Below are 21,411 nucleotides of genomic sequence, written 5' to 3'. Positions count from 1 at the left end.
CACGCTCGACTGTACCGGAGGCGCAAGCACCGCCGGTACCGGAGGGGTAGGGCGCAACAGCTCTCCCAGAATCTCTGGGAGAACGGCCCGGAGGCTCTCGTTCAGAGCGGCTGCAGAGAAAGGCATGGAGGCCGATGCAGGCGTCGACGTCAGAACCTGTTCCGGGCGTGGAGGCTGTTCCGGGCTGTCCAGAGTGGAGCGCATCGACACCTCCTGAACAGAGGGTGAGCGGTCCTCTCGGTGCCGATGCCTGCTGGGTGCCGACTCCCTCGGCGACCCAGAGCTCTCGGTGCCGACGCGGGGAGGAGACCGGTGTCGATGCTTCTTAGATTTCTTCCGAAGCATGTCACCGGAGCTCCCCGGCACCGATGAGGAGGACGTAGAATCCATCCGTCGCTTCCTCGGGGCCGAGGTCGAAGCAGGTCGATCCCGGGGGGGCTGTACCGCAGGAGCCCTCAGGGTAGGGGGAGACCCACCCGAAGGCTCACCGCCACCAGCAGGGGAATGGACAGCCCTCACCTGCACTCCTGACGATGCACCACCGTCCGACGACATCAGGAGACGAGGTCCCGGTACCACCGACGTCGATGCAGCTATCCGATGTCTCGGCGCCGATGCAGAGGGCCGATGCCTCGATGCACTCGATGCACTGGCGGCCGAGGATGAAGGTCTGGACGCTGATGACGTCGATGCACTCGATGACCCCGGTGCCGATGCCGACGAAGAGCCCGAGAACAAAACGTTCCACTGGGCCAATCTCGCTACCTGAGTCCGCCTTTGTAACAGGGAACACAGACTACAGTTCTGAGGACAGTGCTCGGCCCCCAGACACTGAAGACACGAAGAGTGCCTATCAGTGAGCGAGATTACCCGGGCGCACTGGGTGCACTTCTTGAAGCCGCTGGAAGGCTTCGATGTCATGGGCGGAAAAATCACGCCTGCGAAATCAAAATCCGAAATGACGAATTTGAGCACCAAAACTTTGAGGGAGAAAAATCTCGACCGAGGCCTAAAAGAGGCCTACCCCGACGACGAAAGAAAACTTACCGGGGCAAAGACTGGAAATATAGGAAGGGGCAAACGAAACCCAAGGGGGTTTTCGGAGCACTTTCCGCACGAAATTAGAACTTTTCCGAAGAAAAAACACGTCGATTAAAACAACGGACGCGCGAGGTCGACTCTCCGGGGCTCGACACGGCAAAAACACAGCCGTACCGAGTGCGGACGAAAGAAGACTGGCCGGCTCGAACCGGTTTCGGGCGGGAAGACGGCCGCGCATGCGCGGTGTGCGCGGGCGCGCGAGAGCTAGCAAAGGACTTTGCTAGTGAAGATTCCGATTGGAGGGGCTGCCGTGGACGTCACCCATCAGTGAGAACAAGCAGCCTGCTTGTCCTCGGAGAAAAGTTGATTACTTATCTGCAAATGTTTGTAGCTCGCCAAAGTGTTGGGGGCGGTTCCTAACTCAGTCCAGAGTACGTGCATAAATTTAGGCACCAGATAAAAGAAGGCACAGAAATGGGTCATGGGCGGATTGTGGGCATTCCTAGAATTTATGTGCGTAATTACAGAATAAAAGGGATCAACGTCTAATATAGGCATGAGGATTTGCACCATATTTCAGTTGGTGCAAATGGCTGCACCTAAGTTAGTTGCGATTCCCAGGTGTAAGCACTATTCTATAAACCGTGCCTAACTTTAAACGCAGTTTATAGAACAGCCTTTTTTTCAGCATCCATTTTTTAGGCTCCATATATAGAATATGGCCCTAAGGGCAATAATATAATTGGTGCTTCAGTGTAGGTGTCACAATGCTGTGCACTTAAGCAACAATTCTACAACAGTATCCTGTCCCCAATATTCCATTCTAGAATACTAGCGTAAAATCAGCATTGGTACGCCCATGTGTAGACACACCATCTTACACCATATCAATGGCTGGAATAAGCTGGTGTACCGAGCCCCCCAATATTCAGTGCCATCGATTTACTTCTACTTGTTCTACACCACCCAAGAGTTTTTAGACCTCAATCATATCTCCCCTCATCCGTCTCTTTTCAAAGAGATTAGTGCTCTTCAGCCTGGAAAAGAGACGGATGAGGGGAGATATGACTGAGGTCTAAAAAATATTGAGTGGTGTAGAATGAGTAGAAGTAAATTGAGTTTTTACTCATTCCAAAAGTACAAAAACTAGGGGACACTCGAGGAAGTTACATGGAAATACTTTTAAAACAAATAGGAGGAAATATTTTTTCACTCAACAAATAGTTAAGCTCTGGATCTTTTTGCCAGAGGATGTGGTAACAGCGGTTAGTGTATCTGGGTTTAAAAGGTTTGGGCAATTCCAGGCGGAAAATTCCATAGTCTGCTATTGAGACAGACATGGGAAGCAACTGCTTGGCCTGGGATTTGTAGTATGGAGTGTTGCCACGATTTGGGTTTCTGCCAGGTACTTGTGACCTGGCTTGTCCACTGTTTGGAAAACAGGATACTGGGCTAGATGGACCACTGGTCTGACCCAGTATGGCTACTCTTATGTTCTTATTTAACCGGGTAGAATGATTGCTGACCAGTTAAATAGCACTTAACCGGTTATCCGCCAATATTCTGCAGGGGATAACTGGCTATCCCCTGCTAAATATGCCCAGCTAGCGGAGACACGCCCATGTTCCACCCATGTGTATGACCTCCCCCCCCCCCCCCCACTTGCAGTTAGGTGGTATAGATGATACTTTATAGAATAATGCCTAATGTCAATTTGAAGGCGCCTTTGATGAGTGTAAGTGGCACCTGCCTCTAGGTGCCAATTTACAGAACAGCCCCCTTAGATTGTGATCTGAGCGCTTGCTTAACTCTCCTTACTGCCAGGTCCCCTACATGGACCACATTTCACAACAGACTGCGTCACACAAAACACTGGAAAAACATACCTTGTAAGGAGTTGTAGTTAATAATTTGATCTGCCTGCCCTTTAGAGGTGAGTGAAGGGATCCATTCAAAGATTCTTTGAAGTTGAGCATTTATCCAGTGCTGTATGTGGATGGCGTCCCAGAAGCAGCCTGTTGCAAAACATGGTCCACATTGGGGACCTGGCATTTTATGGTTAAGAAGAATTAAGCAACACCCCAAATCACAACCTGAGTGTTTTCAAGCTTTACTGCAGTTTGGGTGTTTAAACTATAAGATTCCTGTTTTACTAATTAGATTCAACTGGTTTAAAATTCTCTGTAGATTTCTTTTTTACGTTAAACTTTTTAATTTTTCCTCCAGATAAATATTGTTGATTTTCTTTGCTAGTGAAATATATAGGTGAAATCATAAAAAGCAACATACAATGTAGATGTTAATTACTTGAGAGGTATTAATATACAAGCAAATCTTTTGTCAGAGACAGGGAAATGGTAGAACTGGAGGATATCAATTGTAGTTGCAGGGCTGTAGACTTAGGAATAACATCAGGAAATAATTTTCATGAATAAGGTAGTGGATGCTTGGAATACCCTTCCAGGGAAGGTGATGAGGACAAAAACAGTGAGAGAATTCAAAAACGCATGGGATACACATAGAAGATGCCTATGTAGAAAACGCATGGAATCAATGCGAAATTAAATGACCTTCATACTTTAAACAGAGCACAGAGGGGTGGTAAGTTGTATGGGATAGCAGGTACATCTTGTTGGAAGAATGGATAGATCATATTGGTCTTAATCTGCCAACATTTAGTCAGTGCTAGAACCTGCTGTTAATGCCCAATGTACCAAGAGCTAGAATTGCTAATGTGCACTACTGCTTTTAATGTATGTTATTAGTAAACTAGTAAAAAAGGCCCATTTCTCAAAGAAATGAAACGGGTGCTAGCAAGGTTTTCCTCGGAGTGTGTATGTTTGTGAGAGTGACTGTGTGAGGGAGAGAGAGTGAATGTGCGAGTGTGAGACTGCCCTTGCGGAAACAGGAAATGAGGGCAGGACCACAGCTGAGAGAGAGAGAAGGGCCGGGCCTGCACGCATTTTACCACTGCTGCCGGCCGCCGTAACCCTGACTTGGTAAGTGAAGATGACTTTTAAAAATCGGAGGGACAGGGCCTGGAACTGGAAGGGAGGAGGGAGGAAGGGAGGGGCACCCTCATGCGTGTGACGTGCCCTTCCCTCTCACTGTTCCGCCCTCAACATCATCACGTTTTGATGCGAGGGCGGGACAGAGAGAGATGGTGACAGCCAGCACGAACCCTACAACCCTTCACTGCCACAGAGTCAGCTTCAGAACGTTGGAGGTGCTTTTTATTATAGTAGATGGGTTTGACTGCATATATCGCACATTAATGCACACTGTCTAGTAACACTGTAGTGCCTTTCAGAAAGTCTAGCCCTAAAGGTCTAAAACCCTTCTCTATACCAGGCATTGCATATTCAGAAGTTGCATATGTTAAAATCTACATATTAACCCCACACTAATGACATACTCTAATGTATCTAGTCCTGGAGTATCCTCTTGCCAATCTGTTTTTTCAGGACATCTGCAATGAATATGCATGAGATTGATTTGCATGAAGTAGTGTCACTGCGTGCAAATCTGTCTCATGCCTATTCACTGTGGATGTCCTGAAAACCAGGCTGGCTGAGTGTACTCCAGGACTGTCTTAAGAAACATCGACTTAATGCACAGTCCCGTTAATTCTAAACTGTTCACAACTACTATGACACTTTAATGCATTGTGACCAGGCTTACGCAGTGTGTCATTTCATTGTATCTAGCATTTAAAGTTTAATAAACTTATTAGACTGCCAAAAGTGAAAAAGGCATTCAAATGGCAGATGAAATTGAATGCAGACAAATGCAAAGTGATGCACATTGGGAAGAATAATTCAAATCATAGTTACCTGATGCTAGGTGTCAAGCACTCAAGAAAAAGACCTAGATGTCACTTTAGACAATACGCTGAAATCTACCCAGTTTGTGGCAGCAGCTAAAAAAGCAAACAGGATACTAGGAATTATAGGAGAGGGAAGCAAAATAGGACCAAAACTATTATAATGCCTCTGTATCAGTCTGTGGTGCGACCTCACCTTGAGTATTGTCTTCAATTCTGGTCACCATATCTGAAAAAAAATATAGTGGAATTAGAAAAGGTTCAAAGAAGAGCAACCAAAATGATAGTGGAGATGGAACAGCTCCCATATGAGGAAAGGCTAAATATGCTAAGGTGCTTCAGCTTGGAAAGTAGACAGCTGGAGGAGGACATGATTGAAGTCCAAAAAATCCTGAAGGTATGGAGTGGGTGGAGGTGAACTGATTTTTCACTCATTCAGAAAGTGCAAAGACCAGGGGACACTGAATAAAATTACATAGAAATACTTTTAAAAGAAATAAGAGGAAATATTTTTCACTTAAAGAGTAGTTAAGCTCTGGAATTTGTTGCCGGAGGATGTGGTAACGGCGGTTAGTGTATCTGAGTTTAAACAAGGTTTGGACAAGTTCCTGGAGGAAAAGACAATAGTTTGTTATGGAGAGGGAGAAGCCATTGCTTGCCCTGGGATTGGTAGCGTGGAATGGTGCTACTAATTTGGTTTCTGTCAGGTCCTTGTGACCTGGATTGGCTACTGCTGGAAGTAGGATACTGGGCTAGATGAACCATTGGTCTGACCCAGTATGGCTATTCTTATGTTCTTATGAAAATTTGTCCAATTATATCTAAATACAGTAATTTTGCAAATGCTCTTTCTACTGCAGTCTACTAATAAAGACACAATCATTTTGTGGGGAAAAAAATCATCTAATTATATTCCTTTGTAGTCACAGCAGTCGTACAAGTAGGCTTTATTTTTTTTTTTAATGATTTCACTGCCTTCAGCAGACATACCAGAGTACAGAAATATATCTTTTTCCTGGCATCACCGTTCAACAATCTTGAACGTAAAACTAAACATTATTGCTGTCTTTCCTCCAGCAGTGTGTGCAGAGCAGGAAATATGATTCCTACTCAAAAGAATCCATTTGCTCCATCCATTTTGCTCTGCTATAACAAGGCTAGCCGGAGAATAAAAATATCTTCAGGGACTACCACCAAATAAGTCCACTACTTACACTAAATGAGAGTATCTCTTCTTGTCATATGGCATATTATGCAGTTTCTTCACCTTTCTGCAGGGCCTAGGTACTACCTTCTACCATACTGCCAGTAATTTACAAATACAAATAAAGTCAGTTTTCAAACAGGTGTTCACACAGTATGTGTAGATTAGGTGTATTTTCAGTAGTGCTGCAAGTATAATGTATGCTGCTGAAAATGCACACCTAATCAATGTGTTGTCACAGGATCTCGTGGCCAATAGCAACTACAGTAGTCCTTGACATGACCAGGATATCCACCCATAATCCTGTTCAGCACACTAAGAACTTGTCCTCTAAGAAACAGCTCAGAGGCAATCGCTTGCAGCATTGAGAAAACTCTCAGTAATCCTTTCTGTTGGTATCCACAAGGCTCAGGGTGACCTTTCCAATCTCGGCCTAGTCTCTGTTTAGCATCCAGGCTTCTCCGGGTGACAAAACATCCAGGGCTTCAGAGTTTGGGAAATATGCAAATCAGGCTCTTCCAGGCCTGACCTTATGCAAATCCGGCCCATACATAACCTCCGTGGAAGCAAACGAAGCAGATCAGTAGTAAATACACAAAAATCTTCATTGTACAACTTCAAACCAATACCATGCCTGACACAGGCCGTGTTTTGCCCACATAAGGGCTGTGCCAGGAGCTATGTGGTGCACAATAAGTTCTTCACCATCAAAATAATTAAATCAGAAACTGCCACTGATGATGTCAGAAGAACGTCGCTGTAATTCTAAAAAAAAAAAAATTTGAATAATAACTATCCTTCCAGATGGGACCAGAACTTTTCTATCTGGGCCTTCTTCTTAAAAGGGAAATGTCCTCAAACTCCCCGGCGAGGCCCCTCTTACCCATCAGCCTTAAAAGGGTAAGACCCATTCCCACAGCCTTCTTGATTTTAGGCTGTCATCAAGTGGGGCTCAGCTCTCTCTAGTGGCCTGTCTAGGACAAGGCATGACCTATATTTATCATGTTGTATAGACCGCATGTGCCATATACCTGGTTTTGGCACATCCAGCTTAAATGTTTTTGCTAGACATAGGTGCTCAATATCTGCACCTATACATCTAAGTAGGTGCACAGTGGACCTCCTCCCTTGGAATGCCCCTTTCACACTCTTTTTTTGTATGCATAAACTAGGTGCACACCGAAAATGAAACGCAAGCAGCACTTAGGCATCTGGCACAAAACCAAACATCTAAATGTCATTTGAAAATCAACCTTTGAGTGTTTCTGCTTAGGCTGCAGGTTTGAATCTATCACAGGTCAATAGCAAGCTTCCAACTGCCAGATGCACAGAAATCAACGACCAGTGAGTATTATTTTGCTGAGAAATTGCATATTTTAACGCCTGCAAGAGAAGAAAGTTTCTAGGTTAAGTTAATTCCATTAGAATTTTACAGCTTCAGAGAAAATTAAATTAAGTTAAATTAAATCTGTGTGTACAGACTGGTAAAGTGTTTTTATAGAAGAGTATATTCTGCTATGAAAAGATATGAAAGAGATGTTCCTATAAGGTCGTGATAACACTGTTATCTATAACATGCATTTTCTGTAGACGGCAAGATTGATCGAGCATACTAGTGGATGACATCATCACATGTTACTAAGATAAAACAGCTCTTCCAAAGCTTAGAACTGAGTGTAAAGTTCTAGGCATATACAACCCTTCCTACATACAGCAGTCTCCTCTGCAAGCAGCTAGCTCTATAGCTCAAGAATGCAGCTCTGGGGAAGGTGGGAGCTATTGTTGGCATAATCAATCATGCAGCTTACAGAACACATAGAGAAACAGTGGGTCAGTCAGTCCAGAGATGGGCATATTGAAGAAGAGGGAGGGAGTTTGCATTCCCACTGCCAGCGAAGGGATATCCAGTACTGAATATCAATTGATATTCCAGTGGCGCAATGGGACATCACTGGTTTGAGTGAGGGGAACTTTTCTTGCCACGCACTGTATGAATTGCAGTACAATTCAAAGTGACAAAGCGTAGTAGATAGAGGCTAGGTATGCTGGTTTATTGGAACTTCAGATCCCACTGAGGTTTTCTGATAGCTTCCTCTAAGAATCTGGCTCTCCCATTGATGCTTTCTGACAGTTTCCTCTGAGATGAAACAATTTGTCTTCTTCTGAATTAGCATTCTCCCTCTTTTCCTCTAAGGTATACATCTTCGGGTCTCTTTTGGTGCAAATTCAGCAGCACTTAAATGAGTAATGCCACTGAATTCCTCCACTAACTGGCTGTTCCCTAACTGCTGACTGGCCAAACATTCAGTCCACTAACTGCCTAGGCAAATGCATAAACTTAGGACAGCAAAAAGGCTGTCCTAACTTTATGTGCCGAATTAACTGGTCAGCAGTATGAATATTACCCAGTGCCCGGTTAACTTCCGGGTCAGCACACAAATCTGCATATTTAATACTGGGAGCTGCACATGCCCTGGCATTGAATATCTGGGGTTAATTTAGCCTACAGCTGGGAGCGGCTTACAACCTACCCTTACAAATTTCACTGCGGTTTAGTAAAATGGAATGTTAAGACCCCTAAGTTTGGCTGAAAATAGGGCACACATTTATTTATAACATTTATATTCTGCATGATCTAAGCAATGCTCAGCAAATAAAATGAACCATACATAATAAAAATCAAAATCAACATACAAAATTATACTTAAAAATACATCAATCAAGCATGTACATGAGGCTCCACTTATCCCATAATATAAACATTCTTCTTCTCTTAAAATCAAAATTAAAACATACAGGACTCTTTCAACTTATATCAGACTCTTCCATAAGCCTTTATAAACAAGAATGTCTTCAACTCTTTTTTAAAAAGTTCAAAACTCTGTATCTTCCTCAAATTAAAAGGCAAAGAGCTCCAGAGTCGTGGGCCCACTATTGTAAAAATGGCTGATCGATATTCTTCATGATGTACCAATTGGAATGAGGGAACCTCCAAAAGAGCCTTATTTATAAATCTTAAATCTTGGACTGATTGGTGAAAATGTATCCCTTGTACTTAATTCTACTTTCAACTGGAAGCCAGTGAAGTTGTTTTAACACAGGAGAAATATGCATAAAGTGAAAGCAACCTATTAAAACTCTAGGATCATTACTTAGGAGCATAAATGCAGGAGTTCATCGTTTTCTTTCTTCTTTTTCTTTTGAATATTGGACCATTAGATTTCAACAGTTGTAAGAACACGACCTTGGACAGGATCAGATGGAGAAAGATTTATCACTTGACTATCCAAATTTCAGAAACCAAGCAAACGCAAGCACAAAGAAAAACAACAGAAAGAGGCTAACCCATGCTCATGTACTTATGTATTTATGACTCCATCATAATCATAAGTTCCGAAAAAGCAATACAAGTGCTTAACACAAAGACCTTCAAAAGTCGAACATGAGCTAACAGTTTAAAACTGACACTGCTGTTTACTTCGGTTGTCTGGATATTTTTGTCCAATCTCAATACTCAGACAAATTTGCAACTGGTAAAGAAAGGGGTGAATATTCCAAAACATTTATTCAGCTAACAGTACCTGCTATCCACTTAAGTGCTGCTGGACAGTGCCTCAGTACTTTGCTAATATTGCTGGGGTAGAGTGTGGGTGGAGCCAAGAAAGTCCCAGAACGTATCCAGATAAATTAGAACTGATAGACTGCTGCCTTAATTATCCATATAGTAGAATAAATACTGCCGCTATCTGAATATACTCTGGTGCCGCCCACCTTATCCAGATATTCAGCACCAGTCACTATCCAAATAGTGGCACTAAATATCTGGATAATTCTTCTATTCTGTTCTATTCAAAGTATTTATATCTCACCTATATCACATCACATTCAAAGCAGGTTACCAAAGAGCATTAACAAATACTGTCAATAATTTACAAATCTTCACTAATCTACAATAACATCTCTCTATATAAAAGGCAACCCCAACGTTCTGAAGCCTCCACGGAAGTTGAGGCGCCCGAGATATCCGGTGTGCCCTGGAGTGTCTGCACCGCCCTCGCGTCAAAACGTCATGACGTCGAGGGCGGAGCTATGACACTCGAGGGCCGAAACGGAAACGCCACAGGCACGGCCACGGAGGCGCAGCAAAAAAAAAACCCTCCCCACACACAGCGACGCGAACCCTGAACAAGGCAAGTAGCTCGGAGGGACAGAGGGAGGGGGCCCCTTGCTAGCGCCCATTTCATTGCACTCAGAAACGGGCATTTTTTCCTAGTAATAGTATATTAAAATATTTATGAAATAAAAAAGGTTTTAAAACTTTGCAAAAGAGTAAATAAGTGAGCTGAGTTTTAACTTGGATAGGGATGTCATTCCAGTTTTGCTTCATTTAAAGACAAAAGAACCACCTGCAGCCAGCTTTAAAAAAATAAAATAAAATGCTAACAACTGAATACTGACCCTAGGAAGGGCATAATCGAAAGGGGCACCCAAGTTTTCATGAGGACGTCCTCGCAGGATGTCCCAGCGAAGGGGCGTGGAAACCCGTATTATCGAAACAAGATGGGCGTCCATCTTTCATTTCGATAATACGGTCGGGGACGCCCAAATTGCGAAATTTAGGTCGACCTTAGAGATGGTCATCCTTAGAGATGGTCGTCGGCGATAATGGAAACCGAGGACGCCCATCTCAGAAACTACCAAATCCAAGCCCTTTGGTCATAGGAGGAGCCAGCATTTGTAGTGCACTGGTCCCACTCACATGCCAAGACACCAACCAGGCACCCTAGGGGGCACTGCAGTAGACTTCACAAATTGCTCCCAGGTGCATAGCTCCCTTACCTTGTGTGCTGAGCCCCCCAAAACCCACTCCCCACAACTGTACACCACTACCATAGCCCTTATGGATGAAGGGGGGCACCTACATGTGGGTACAGCAAAATCAAACATTGTCAATCAAGTATTTCCTAAATAGATAAGTTTTCAAGTTACAATGGAATAACATTAAGGGCCCTGTTTACTAAGACGTATAGCGTTTTTAGCGCACGCTAATGCTAGAGACACCCATATATTCCTATGGGTGTCTGTAGTGTTAGCGCACCTACAACACAGCTTAGTAAACAGGGCCCATAATTCTTAGTATTCCTAATAGTAGTTGCAAGGAGATCCAATAATTCCACGCCTTTACCAATTAATAAGTGTTGCTTTGTAGATCGCAGCCTACAGTGGGCCTTGGTATGTTTTACCAGTGTAATTTCATTTACTGAGCGAAGGCATCTTGAAGGAGTGTAAAGCACTACAAAACCTCATAAATAACTAGGGCTAAGACCATACAGAATTTTCAAATCAAAGATTAAGATCTTAAATTCAATCCTAGCTTGTAGTGGCAACCAATGCAATGGAATCAAATATGGTTAACCACGATCAGACCCCCTACCACCCAGAATCAATTTCGCTGCAGCATTCAGGACTGCCTGTAGTCTGACAACCATTTCCATGTAATCCCTCCATGACAAGCCAAGAATGACAACAAGAGCAGCTTAAGGATACATGCTATCTATATACGGGCTGAATTGCCAAAAAGGTTTTTATCAACAATGCTGAATTCAGAACAAACACCAAGATACATAACAAAGCATGGCAAGGACTCAAGGCTAATACCAATGCAGATGGATAAAATCTTTAACACTGTTGGAAGCCATTAAGGAAAATCTGACACAAGATCAGAAATAAAAAAAATTTTAAAAAAAGGTCAAATCCACCATAATGGATTCCAAACAAGGGAAACTAGCGAATTCTTTATCAGGCAGAACACCTGAGATTGAAATGTGCCATGAGTCACAAGCAAGACATTATATCAGAGCCTGATTAGGAGCTGTGAAAATTTTTTATAAGCTTTCCATCTCTTCCCAGATATCAATAGAATTACATAATGCAGAAACACATCATGAGGTAAAGCTGGATAAATGTAATTAGATCCAAACATTGAAACAGAAATGCAAATCCAGAACCAGCTGCTGTCACGCAGCCTCCCATTGTCCTCTGGCTACCTACCCTTCAGAAACAGCCTTCAAAATGGAGGTTTAGTTTAATTACAGCAAATAATTAAAGGCTTATTTGTCACCTGTTACTAATTTAAAAACAGTGTAAAATTGATGCTGAGCATAACAGTTCAATGTCCTCACTTAAAACACCTGAGAACACAAAGAAAAGCCAAGGTCCACATATCACTCAAAGCCCACAGCAAATCTCCAAATTGAAAGTTTTCATAACTTAACAACTCCAGCCATGATATGAATGTTTCCGTACCTGGCTCAAAGGGGTCCTTTTACTAAGGCGTGCTAAATGATTTAGCATGTGCTCATGATTAGCACAATGCCATATGGCCCACAAGAATATAATGGACTGCATGGCATTTAGCACACGCTAAATCTGTTAGTGCTCCTTAGTAAAAGGACCACTTTGAGAGTTATGGTCTTAACATTAGCCTCTTTGAAAATTTACATAAATGTTTACTCAAAATTTCACTAAACTCGTAAATTTAGGAGCATAAAAGTGGGTAGTAACAGGGGCAGATTTAGGGAGGGGAAAAGAAATTAGGAGCTTAGCACCGATTTTCAGTACCAGGCTCATCATAAATCTAGGCAAACAAGTGGCAGGCCTAAATTTATGAGCACAACTTTTAAGCTCCTACATTAATATGAATTTCGGCTGAAAATAAGGCATAAATTTAGAAGACTAACTTAGGAGCATAGCTGTAGGAGCTCAGCATTTTCTGAATTTTAAGTCCTCTTCTTTTAGCATCACTGAATGTAGGGTATTAGCCCAAACTTCAGGGCGGGAGATTTTTCTTTCCTAGGGAGGGAAGGAAGAAATATTTGCTTTCAAATCCTACCTCATTTTACACACTCACCTCTGGATGCTATATATGGCACTCAGATTTGGGCTCCCATATTTGCATGTGATCCCAAGATGTGCACACAACTTGATTAATGAGTTAATATCAATAATTGGGTGCTAACAACCAATTACTGACTTTAATTGGCACTGATTAGGATTTGTGCGTGCAAATGGCTGGCAATATTCTATCAAATCCAGGAGTAGGGGTGGACCAAAAAGACTCTCGCAGCTGGATGCATGAAAGGTGCCCAATAAAGACTTACACACTACCAACAACTTGGAAAGCTAAAGGTGGACAAAGCCATGGGACCGGACGGGATCCACCCCAGAATATTGAGGGAGCTCAGAGAGGTTCTGGCGGGTCCTCTTAAAGATTTGTTTAATAAATCCTTGAAGACAGGAGAGGTTCCGAGGGACTGGAGAACAGCGGAGGTGGTCCCTCTTCACAAAAGTGGCGATAGGGAAGAAGCTGGAAACTACAGGCCGGTAAGCCTCACTTCGGTTATTGGAAAAGTAATGGAAGCCATGCTGAAGGAAAGGATAGTGAATTTCCTAGAAGCCAATAAGTTGCAAGATCCGAGACAACATGGTTTTACCAGAGGGAAATCGTGCCAAACAAATCTCATTGAATTCTTTGATTGGGTAACTGGAGAACTGAATCATCGATGTGCTATAGACGTAATCTACTTAGATTTTAGCAAAGCTTTTGACACGGTTCCCCACAGGAGGCTCTTAAATAAACTAGATGGGCTGAAGATAGGTCCCGAAGTGGTGAACTGGATTAGGAACTGGTTGACGGACAGACGACAGAGGGTGGTGGTAAATGGAGTTTGCTCGGAGGAGGGAAAGGTGAGTAGTGGAGTGCCTCAGGGATCGGTGCTGGGGCCGATTCTGTTCAATATATTTGTGAGTGACATTGCCGAAGGGTTAGAAGGTAAAGTTTGCCTATTTGCGGATGATACTAAGATTTGCAACAGAGTGGACACCCGGGAGGGAGTGGAAAGCATGAAAAGGGATCTGAGGAAACTAGAAGAATGGTCTAAGGTTTGGCAATTAAAATTCAATGCGAAGAAATGCAAAGTGATGCATTTAGGGAGTAGAAACCCACGAGAGACTTATGTGTTAGGCTGGGAGAGTCTGATAGGTACTGAGGGGGAGAGGGATCTTGGGGTGATAGTATCCGAGGATCTGAAGGCGACGAAACAGTGTGACAAGGCGGTGGCCATAGCGAGAAGGTTGCTAGGCTGTATAGAGAGAGGTGTGATCAGCAGAAGAAAGGAAGTGTTGATGCCCCTGTACAAGTCATTGGTGAGGCCCCACCTGGAGTATTGTATTCAGTTTTGGAGGCCGTATCTTGCGAAGGATGTTAAAAAAAATGGAAGCGGTGCAAAGAAAAGCTACGAGAATGGTATGGGATTTGCGTTCCAAGACGTATGAGCAGAGACTTGCTGACCTGAACATGTATACCCTGGACGAAAGGAGGAACAGGGATGATATGATACAGACGTTCAAATACTTGAAAGGTAATAATCCGCAAAAAAATCTTTTCCGGAGATGGGAAGGCGGTAGAACGAGAGGACATGAAATGAGATTGAAGGGGGGCAGACTCAAAAAAGATGTCAGGAAGTATTTTTTCACGGAGAGGGTGGTGGATGCTTGGAATGCCCTCCCGCGGGAGGTGGTGGAGATGAAAACGGTAACGGAATTCAAACATGCGTGGGATGTGCATAAAGGAATCCTGTGCAGTAGGAATGGATCCTCAGAAGCTTAGCCAAAATTGGGTGGCGGAGCAGGTGGGGGAAGAGAGGTTGGTAGTTGGGAGGCGAGGATAGTGGAGGGCAGACTTATACGGTCTGTGCCAGAGCCGGAGATGGGAGGCGGGACTGGTGGTTGGGAGGCGGGAAATACTGCTGGGCAGACTTGTACGGTCTGTGCCCTGAAAAAGGCAGGTACAAATCAAGTTAAGGTATACACATATGAGTTTGTCTTGTTGGGCAGACTGGATGGACCGTGCAGGTCTTTTTCTGCCGTCATCTAATATGTTAAATATGTTATCTGGCTGAGAGAATCTCTTTGGTCCACACCTACTCCTGGATTTAGTTGTTCTGCACATAGGGGTTCCTTTACCTTTTTGGTTTCTGTTGTGTTGGTTGGCAGTATTCTATAATACTTGGTGCCTACATCCCATAAGGCGTATCTCAAAAAGTGGTGCAGTCATTGGAGGGGCATGTCAGAGCATTCCAAAAGGTTGCGTGCATCGTTAATGGATAATGGGTCAGTGCAATCAACTTGGACACCAGCATTTCCACCATGTTTCAGTAGGTGTAAATCTGCTGCCCAAAGTTAGAGCACGGGAATTGGTGCTAAGAGTGATTCTATAAAGGACATGCACCCTTTATAGAATCACACTTGGTGCCGATCTCTTCCAGCTCCCATTTTTGAGCACCATTTGTAGAATGAAGTCCTCAGCCTAGACAGGCAAGCGCCCATTTTTGAGCACCATTTGTAGAATGCAGTCCTCAGCCTAGACAGGTAGAAGATACTGGCAAACCACTAGGGGAAGTAAACAGCAGGGCAAGAAGTGACACTGCAGAATCAAAGAAGGCATCGGGAGAAGCAGTACTCCACCGGGTCCTGTAGAAGAAGTCATTGGAACAGACCCAGGAGTTTCTACCGTACTGACCCAACCGTAAGGGAGTAGTATTTGGGAGCCATCTTATGCATGCATGCTTCTGCATGGGGTGTGCACAATTTAGATTTTCATTCATTACATTTCATTGACATTATGAATATGCCTGAAATCTTTATCTACAAAGGTGTACACCGGAGGCCACCTCCTACCCTGAGCAAATGTTTCTACCCATGCAATCTGATAATTTGTATTAAAGGTCTGATATTTCTGTATTTAATTGTGATTTTCACTTGCACATGCTTTGCCAATAAAAGTATCCCACTGCAATTCCCATTCTTGTGTGGGTAGGTCACGACTTCAAATTGTTACTTTTACCCCAATATATTATTATCGCAAAGCTCCCTAGACTGTGAATGTGAAACAGACAATGCAAACATTGATCTCGTATGTATCTGCTCCTGGTTTGGAGAGCCAATTATTAAACCCAGAAATAAACAGACTCCATTGTTCTTTTGCCTTACTTCATACAATACCATATTGTTATGAAAAGTATCATCACTAATAATTGTTGTCAGTCTTGTTTCTGATACCATAATGGTATGAAAATAGCATATTATCTGTGTAACACTGTGGTATAATCCTACTTCTATGAAAATCCGAGTTGATGTGTGCAACACTACGGATTTATATCACATCTTGAGGACAATATTATTTTAAACTGAAATTTCTCTAAACTTAGAATTCTTCAAAACCACAAAGGCTTCTAAGTAGGGCCGGTCTCTAACTCTGTATAAAATTCAGAAGAGCTTTGAAGCAACATGAACATGAAGAACTGTGAATCCCTATATAGAATAAGCTTAGTTAACATCCCAGTGCCTAAAACTATGTGTCAATTTACACCAATGAAAATGTGGTATAAATCCCTGAGTGTAGATTTACACACATTGGACCGTATTCTATAACAATACACCCATAGCCACGCCCCTTTTGAATTGTGCGCATTAGAATTTAGGTGCAGTTCATTGCAGAGTATGCTTACTGATAGTGTTCATTAATGCTTGTTAAGAGCTGATAAACATAGAAACATAACATAGTAACATAGTAGATGATGGCAGAAAAAGACCTGCATGGTCCATCCAGTCTATCCAACAAGATAAACTCATATGTGCTACTTTTTGTGTATACCTTACCTTGATTTGTACCTGTTCTTTTCAGGCCACAGACCGTGTAAGTCTGCCCAGCACTATCCCCGCCTCCCAACCACCAGCCCCGCCTCTCACCACCGGTTCTGGCACAGACCGTATAAGTCTGCCCAGCACTATTCCCGCCTCCCAACCACCAGTCCCGCCTCCCACCACCAGCTCTGGCACAAGTCTGCCCAGCACTATCCCCGCCTCCCGCCACCGGCTCTGCAACCCAATCTCGGCAGATAAAGGCCTTATGACCCATCCAGTCTGCCCATCCTCTGTAATCCCTAATTCTTCCTGTTCCTAAGCGATCCCACATGCTTATCCCATGCCTTTTTAAATTCTGGAACAGTCCTCGATTCCACCACCTCCACCGGGAGGCCATTCCACGCCTCCACCACCCTTTCTGTGAAATAATACTTCCTTAGATTATTCCTAAGCCTATTCCCTCTTAACTTTGTCGTATGCCCCCTCATTCCAGAGCTCTCCTTCATTTGAAAAAGGCTCTCTTCCTGTACATAAATGCCCTTGAGATATTTAAATATCTCTATCATGTCTCCTCTCTCCCTCCTCTCTTCCAGCGTATACATGTTAAGGTTCATAAGCTTGTCCCTATATTTTTTGCATTCAAGACCGCTTACTGATTGGCTTGTTAAGCCAATTAGTTATGCGCGTTGGATTTCAGCACAGATCTGTAGGTGCAGTATATAGAATCTGGGGGTAAGCAGGGAGAGCATGAGCAGGTTATGGGCATGCCAAGCTCCTACATGCTATGCTTTTAGAATACCGTCAGTTATATGCGTAACTGCCACATTTAAGTAAGAGCATTTATACCCGTCATTGAACTAGCATAAGCAGTGGCACCAAAAAAGTTAGGTGAATAAATGCAGGCTTACACTACTATTCCATAATGGCAATTATGTGCATAATTGCGTTATAAAATTTGCACTTAGCGCAGACACTTTAGGTGCCCTTTTGAGAATTATCCCCATGGATTATAAAGCACTATAATCAACATGTATTCTTTCACAATCTAGGCAGTAGGATTTGCATCATGTCCATAGCTGCTGTAAGTAATCGTGCCTAAAATATGGGGCGTTTTTTGACCTGCTATGCTAGTAATCAACTTTTTTTTTCTTCTCGCCTAAAAATTGACTCCTCTTTATGGAATTACCCTACACATGCTTGATGCTTTTTAGTGAACATTACTCCAATAAAACACATCAAGCCCCTAATTCTATAAAAGTCACAAAAAATTGTGCATGCAAATTTGAGCCAATTAGTGCCAATAATTGCCATTATAGCAAGCAATTATTGGGCCTACATTTTGGCGCGGCCATTTGCAGCAATGAAAACAAGATGCAAATGCCTGCATGGAGCCACGTTATTCTATAATTATGTAACCAAAATTCACCGTCCTGATCCGCCCATGGCCCTCCCATTTCCATGCCCATTTTTCCAACTCGCGCCTAGATTTATATGCGTCAATGTTAATTAAATCTAATTAGTGCCAATAATTGCTTGTTAGAAAGCCAATTATTGGTGCTAATTAGCTTATTTGAATAACGTGCATTTTTAGCGTGCTTTTTAGTGATTTTTATAGAATTAGGGAGTAAGTGCTTACTGTGTCAGGGGAGTTGGCATGGGTGGACAGTGAGACTGAAAGGCGTTTAGAAATTAACACACTGCACTTATTGCACAATAAGGGGGAGATTCTATTTATGGCGCCTAAAAAAAAAATCGGCACTGAAATCAGTGCTAAGCATATTCTATAATCAGCACCTAGATTTAGGCACTGATTATAGAATATGCTTAGTTGATATTCAGCGCCTAAATCTACGCACATTCATTTACACCAATGAAAATGTGGCGTAAGGCCTGGCGCACAGATTTAGGTGCACTGGGCTATATTCTATAAGCAGGCATGTAAATTTTGGAACACCCATGAAATGCCCATTTCCCAGCCCATAACCATGCCCCCTTTTGCCTGCACTTGTTAAGACGTTCGGCATACATCATTATAGAATATGCTTACTGAGTTCTATGCCTAAATTCTCATCAGTGCCTATTAGTGCTCATTATTGCTTGTTAAGTGCTGTTGTCAGCGCTCATTAGCTTATTGCACGCATTGTTATAAAATCTGTGCCGATTTTGGGATGGATCTCTAGGCGTGCTATATAGAATCCAGGGTTAACTGCCTAACACACAGTTAAGACAGGATCACTTGCCCCCTACTAAACAGGTAAGTGCTTCCTTGTTAGCCGCAAGCAGGTACCATGCATTAATCCTAATGTTAATGCAGGTCCTGCACTAAAAAATTGCGGGAATGCTCCCATTATATGATGCATTAACCCCCCCTGTTTACTAAGCCGCATTAGTGGCTGCTACGCGGCGATGCTGACACAGCTCATTCAAAGTGAATGGGCTGTGTTGGCATTAGTAAACGGGGGGGGGGGGTAAATTTTCTGCTATTGCGTGGTAAAATCCTGTTAAGCTGCAGTAATTGCAAATTTTGCTGTTTTAGTAGCAGGGCCCCTTAGGAGACCTATTGCAAAGCATCGGTAAGCCCAACGCAGGCTTACTGTATGCTAAATTGGAACTACCGCCGGCCTAACGCGGCTGCCGGTAGTAGTTCCAGCTGGAGTGTGTGCCATTTCCGGCGCCAGAATTTATTTTTCTACTGCGGTGCTAACCCGGCAGTAATCGAGCTTCGCTGAGCGCTGCCCAGTTACCGTCGGGTTACCACAGGAGCGCTTACCGCCACCTCAATGGGTGGCAGTAAGAGCTCCCCACTGCATGGCCACGCGGTAAGAGTTATCTTGCTGCATGGCCATTTTTTTTGGACTTTTACCTGCCGCGGTAAAAAGGGCCCTGAGCGCGTGGGGAAAACAGCCCCCACCACTACCACAGTGCCTTTTTTCTTGCAGCTTAGTAAAAGGACCCCTCAATTTTTAAACTTTATTTATGGAAACACGCACAAAGTACACTCACACCATCACCATATATTACACCCTCCCTATTCAGCATGCACAAAATGGCCAGATAACAGACAGCAGTACCCACATAAACTGAGTTTGAATATTGAGTTATTGCGTAGTTTATAGTTTATTGAGATTCAGATCTAGGGGCCCTGTTTACTAAGCAGCGTTATAAGCACATTAACGTTTAACGCGCGTTAATCATGTACGTGCCTACAATACCCCTATAGGTGCCTACATGGTTAGCGCGCACTCTTAGTGTAGGCGTGCTAAAATCACTAATACACCTTAGTAAACAGGGCCCTAGGTGATTCACAAAACAAAATAAGAACATTTAAATAAAAGTAGGAAAGAAATTACAATATGAGACAGGAAAGGAACATTTTATTCACGCAATACAATCAGTATTAAATAGAGTTGTAGGAATAAAGGGACAGAAAAAGAGAAGGGGGAAGGAAGATAGAATGGAGGGAAATAAGAAGAGAAAGTAAAGAAAAAGGAAGACAGTATGAATGGTGAAGTATATCCTACAATCAGTCAAGGGGTATTAAATGCTTGGTGGTAGAGCCAAGTTTTTATTGCAGATTTGAAATTTTAAAAGGATAGTTCAGCCCAAATAGAAAGAGGAAGCGAATTCCAGAACAAAAGGGTGGTAAAAAAAAAAAAAAAAGAAAGAAAGCATGATGTCGAGTGAATTCAAGTTGAGTAAATTTAGGACTAGGAAGAACCAAACGGTGATCATTAATAAAACGAAGAAGATGGATAGCTAGCTAGATATATATAGCTAACTTTACCTTTTGCAGAACAGAGTGTAAAGATATCCAAGCCAATCACAAAATCCTCAACACCAACCAACCAGGGAGAAGACCTACCTCAAGAATAGAAACACAGACCATCCTCATGGGGGGAGATATTTTATCCTAAGAAAGCTCTTTAAATGCAGATGATAGGCATTCTGGTTGAGGATGTGTGTGTAATCTATAATTTAAACTGCAAAGAATTTCCGAGCAGCTGGATTTCCAGAATGCTAAATATTAGGGGGTCCTTTTACTAAGCCGTGGTAAAAAGTGGCCTGCGGTACTGTGGGTCCGTGTTTTTGGCATGCGTTGGGCCATTTTCTACCACATCTGGGGAAAAGGGCATTTTTTTTTAATGGGCCAGGAAATGGGCGTGCAGTAAAATTAAAACTAGCACGCGCCTATGTATGGCTTGAGCCCTTACTACCTCCCACTGATCTAGCAGTGGGGGTTCACATGCGGTAACCATTTAGCAGACGCCAACTGCCAATTACTGCCAGAAACCCCGCATGTGGTAGAAAATAAAATAATAACTTCTACATTTGTACATTTTGGGGATCTTGCCGGGTACCTGTGACCTGGATTGGCCACTGTTGGAAACAGGATGCTGGGCTCGATGGACCTTTGGTCTTTCCCAGTATGGCAATACTAATGTACTTATGAATTGCTGGGATGAGAACATGCCAAATCTGAAATTACCACCAGGGGATGCGCTAGCCTGGCAGTAGTCTCGTTTTGGCGTATGCTGCACGCTGGTAGGCCCTACCACGGCTTAGTAAAAGGGACCCTAGATTTTTAGATCTATCATTTGTGACTGTGTTTTTAGCTATTTCAGAGGTTTACAGATCATGC

General features: G+C 43.1%; 1 long non-coding RNA gene across 2 annotated transcripts in view; it reads right to left on the bottom strand.

Annotated features, from left to right (window-relative positions):
* LOC115464648 overlaps positions 1-21,411 on the bottom strand; it is a 115,255-nt gene that overhangs the window by 54,509 nt on the left and 39,335 nt on the right. For both annotated transcript variants that reach the window (XR_003941267.1, XR_003941266.1), the window contains exon 2: positions 5,061-5,093. This is a non-coding gene — a long non-coding RNA (uncharacterized LOC115464648). The remainder of the gene's footprint in view (positions 1-5,060; positions 5,094-21,411) is intronic.

Source organism: Microcaecilia unicolor, chromosome 3 (genome assembly GCF_901765095.1).
Source record: "Microcaecilia unicolor chromosome 3, aMicUni1.1, whole genome shotgun sequence".
In the NCBI taxonomy this organism is placed as follows: Eukaryota; Metazoa; Chordata; class Amphibia; order Gymnophiona; family Siphonopidae; genus Microcaecilia; species Microcaecilia unicolor.
The sequence above is the reverse complement of the archived record's forward strand: the minus strand, read 5'-3'. Positions and strand labels throughout refer to the sequence as shown.